Genomic DNA, 4,812 nt, shown 5'->3' on the forward strand with positions numbered 1-4,812 from the left:
GTAATACTCATATCATCATGATCAATCAAGCAGGAAGTAGGGTATTACCTCCATTGAGAGGGCCCGAACCTGGGTAAACATTGTGTCCCCCGCCTCCTGTTACCATCCGCCTTAGACGCACAGTTCGGGACCCCCTACTCGAGATCCGCCGGTTTTGACACCGACAATGAACACGACCCTGTTTCGACCGTAAGCGCTCCAACACAAGTCTGTTTCCTTCGCTTTGCGGTACGCCACACCCCTCCCGATCAACAGCACCCCGTTTTGACCGTACGCACTCGAACAGAAGGCTGTTTCCTCCGTTCCGGGGTACGCCAGACTATTCCCGAGGAACAAGACCCCGTTTCGACCGTACGCGGTCGAACACAAGGCCGTTTTCCTTCATTCTGCGGTACGCCAGACCCCGTTCCGGCTGTTCCATCCAAGCCGGTTGGCTCCCGATGAACAGGATGTGTTCCAACCCAGTGGCTTGGCTCCCGATGAACAGGACGCGTTCCGACCCAGTGCCTTCACTCACGATGAACAGGACACTGTTTCCTCCGTTCCGACCCAGTCGGTTAGCTGCCGATTAATAGGACAATGTCGCTGCCGTCCGTTGCCTCTCCATGTACACGAGCCCTGGTCGTACAAATGCGTGAGTAGGTGTTCGAGACCCCGCCCGTATGTACGTACGTGGCCGTATTTTCCGGCATCTGGCTGTAAATACGTGATACGTCTCCAACGTATCTATAATTTTTGATTGTTCCATGCTGTTATATTATCAATCTTGGACGTTTTACAATCATTTTATAACAACTTTATATCATTTTTCGGGACTAACTTATTGACATAGTGCCTAGTGCCAGTTGCTGTTTTTTGCTTGTTTTTTACTTCGCAGGAAATCAATACCAAACGGAGTCCAAATGCAGCGAAACTTTTTGGTGATTTTTTCTAGACCAGAAGACACCTGTTGGGCCAAGAAAGTACCTGAGGGGAGCACAACCCACCAGGGCACGCCTGGGGCCCTAGGCGCGCCCAGGTGGGTTGTACCCACCTCGGTGGCCTCCCGCATCGCCTCTTTGCTCTATAAATACCCAATATTCCAGAACACCTAGGGGAGTCGATGAAAATCAATTCCAGCCACCGCAAGTTCCAGAACCACCAGATCCAATCTAGACACCATCACGGAGGGGTTCATCATCCTCATTGGTGCCTCTCCGATGATGCGTGAGTAGTTCATTGTAGACCTATAGATGGCTTCCTCTCTCTCTTTTGATTCTCAATACAATGGTCTCTTGCAGATCTATTTGATGTAACTCTTTTTTGCGGTGTGTTTGTTGGGATCCGATGAAGTTTGAGTTTATGATCAGATCTGTGTTTTTATCCATGAAAGTTATTTGAGTCTTTTGATCTTTTATATGCATGATTACTTATAACCTCGTATTTTTTCTTCGAATCTTTGGTTTAGTTAGGCCAACTAGATCGGTTTTTCTTACCATGGGAAGAGGTGCTTTGTGATGGGTTCAATCTTATGGTGCTTGATCCCAATGTCAGAAGGGGAACCGACATGTATGTATCGTTGCTATTAAGGATAACAAGATGGGGTCTATTTCTACATAAATAGATCTTGTCTACATCATGTCGTCGTTCTTATTGCATTACTCCGTTTCTCCATGAACTTAATACACTAGATGCATGCTGGATAGTGGTCGATGTGTGGAGTAATAGTAGTAGATGCAGGCAGGAGTCGGTCTACTAATCTTGGACGTGATGCCTATATAATGATCATTGCCTGGATATCGTCATGATTATTTGAAGTTCTATCAATTGCCCAATAGTAATTTGTTCACCCACCGTATGCTATTTTTCTCGAGAGAAGCCACTAGTAAAATCTAAAGCCCCAGTGTCTCTTCTTTATTATATTTGCCTTCGCGATCTATTTTTATTTGCTTTTATTTTCAGATCTATTAATTCAAAATTAAAAAAAATACCTTGCTGCAATTTATTATTATTTATTTTATGACATGTTCCCGCAAGATCTATTTATCCAATCTCCTACAATTTTACCTATCTTTTTACCCGTGAGGGATTGACAACCCCTCTCTTACGTCGGGTTGAAAGTATTTGTTATTTGTATGCAGGAGCTATTCATGTGGTGTTGTGTGGTTCTCCTACTGGTTCGATGACCTTGGTCTCATCACTGAGGGAAATACCTACAATAGTTGTGCTGCATCATCCCTTCCTCTTTGGGGCGCTGTTGCCGGGGAGACATCATCAACATCTACCAGGTTCCTAATCACAAATCTCATCTCCTTGCAATTTACATTATTTGCCATTCGCCTCTCGTTTTCCTCTCCCCCACTTCACAAATATTGTCGTTTTATTCACCCTCTTTTTCCTTCGCCGTTCTCTCGTCAGATCTGTTTTTGAGTGCAATCTTGTTTCGTAGTCACAATGAATCAAGAGAACACCAAGTTGTGTGATTTCTCCAATACGAACAATAATGATTTTATTAGCACTCCGATTGCTCCTCCCACCACTAGAGCGGAGTCTTGTGATATTAATTCCGCTTTGTTGAATCTCATTATGAAAGATCAATTTTCCGGTACTCCTAATGAGGATGCCGCGTCCCAGCTTATAGAGGTAATTTTAATCCTAGACCTTTTCCGGGAAATTCCTCTAATAATTATGGTAATTCCTATAGTAATCCTTCTTATAATAATAATAATATGAACACCTCTGGTCTTGAGGATAATATTAAAGAATTTATCAATATTCAAAAGAATTTTAATACTACGATAGAAGAAAAGTTGAGTAAGATTGATGATATGTCTAGAAGCATTGATAGAATTTCTCATGATGTAGAAAATCTCAAGATGAAAATTTTTGTGCCTAAGGTTGAAGAATCAATTAAAGCTTCATATGTTTCTATGGATGAAAGTAGAAAATACCCGCTATGCTTAGAGCTAGAAGAGAATTTTTAGAAAAAGCGTTTTTCTAGTGATTGCTTTCATAAAAATGAAGAAGAGCTTAAAATGATTGGTGTCTCTTCTATTGATTATTTGTTTAGTAAAATTAAGATTGATGAAAAGGGGGCTGAAGAAGAGTCAACTTTAGTTAGAAGGCGTCCCGATAATTCGGAGGGTGAAATCTTGTTGAGAAAATTGATAAAAGTGGGTTTGAAGAGGTCAAAACTTTAACTAGCTATCTGCCCACTCTTTTGGATTACAAAGACTTTAATTATGATAATTGTTTTTTGATTGATTGTATTTCTTTATTGCAATCTATGATAAATTCACCCCATGCTTATGAACAAAATAAAGCTTTTACTAAACATATTGTTGATGCTATGATGAAAGCTTTGGAAGAAAAGTTGGAATTAGAAATTTCAATTCCTAGAAAATTACATGATGAATGGGAACCTACTATAAAATTCAGGATTAAAAATTATGAGTGTTTTGCTTTATGTGACTTGGGTGCTAGTGTTTCTACAATTCTGAAATCTTTATGTGATGTGCTTGGTCTTACCGATATTGAAGAATGTTCTTTAAATTTGCACTTGGTGGATTCTACCATTAAAAAGCCTTTGGGAAGAATTAATGATGTTCTTATTCTTGCAAATAGGAATTATGTGCCCATAGATTTTATTGTTCTTGATATTGATTGCAATCCATCTTGTCCAATTATTCTTGGTAGACCGTTTTTACGTACTATTGGTGTCGTGATTGATATGAAAGAAGGCAATATTAAATTTAAATTTCCACTAAGGAAGGGTATGGAACACTTCCCTCGAACAAGAATTAGGCCACCATAGGAATCAATCATGAGTGCATCTTATGGATCTAGAAATAAAGATGACAATACTTAGATCCTTGCGTTATGCCTAGCTAGGGGCGTAAAACGATGGCGCTTGTTGGGAGGCAACCCAATGAATAAAATTTATTCTTGTCTTTTTATTTCTGTTCTTGAGTGTTTGCACAATTATGCTACTGTTATGATTGTGTTTTTCATGTTTTAATTAGCGTTTGTGCCAAGCAAAGCCTTTGGGATCATGTTGGGTGATAATTGCTTTGATCTTGTTGGAAAACAGAAACTTTTACGTCCAATAAAATAATTTGTAAAAATCACAGAAGCGGCGAAAAATTCTGAATTTTTTACACAAGATTGATATACAAATTTCCCACATTGCCCTAATTTTTCAGAAGTTTTGGAGTTACAGAAGTATCGAAAGTTTTCAGATTGCTACAGACTGTTCTGTTTTGACAAATTCTGTTTTTTTTTTTGCGTTGTGTACTTATTTTGATTGATCTATGGACTCTTTTGAAGGGTTTGAGCCATAGCAAAGTTCGAATACAGTAGATATAATGCAAAAGTAAAATATGAATGGGTTTGCAACAGTACTTATAGTAGTGATTTGCTTTCTTATACTAACGGATCTCATGAAGGTTTTGTTGAGTTTTGTGTGATTGAAGTTTTCAAGTTCTGGGTGATATTACGATGGATGAAGGAATAAGGAGTAAGAAGAGCCTAAGCTTGGGGATGCCCATGGCATCCCAAGCTATTATCTAAAGAGAAGCAAGCAACTAAGCTTGGGGATTCCCGAGTGGCATCCCCTCTTTCTTCTAACAACCATCGATATTTTACTTGGAGCTATATTTTTATTTGTCACATAGCATGAGTTTTGCTTGGAGCATCTTGTATGATAAGAGTCTTTGCTTGTTTTGTTTCTTATTTTCAGTCATGAATCCTTGCTAGACACACCTATTTGAGAGAGCCAAAATTATGCTATGACTTGTTAGAATTGCTCTCTACGCTTCACTTAAATTTTTATGA

This window comes from Aegilops tauschii, chromosome 3, assembly GCF_002575655.3.
Source record: "Aegilops tauschii subsp. strangulata cultivar AL8/78 chromosome 3, Aet v6.0, whole genome shotgun sequence".
In the NCBI taxonomy this organism is placed as follows: domain Eukaryota; kingdom Viridiplantae; phylum Streptophyta; class Magnoliopsida; order Poales; family Poaceae; genus Aegilops; species Aegilops tauschii.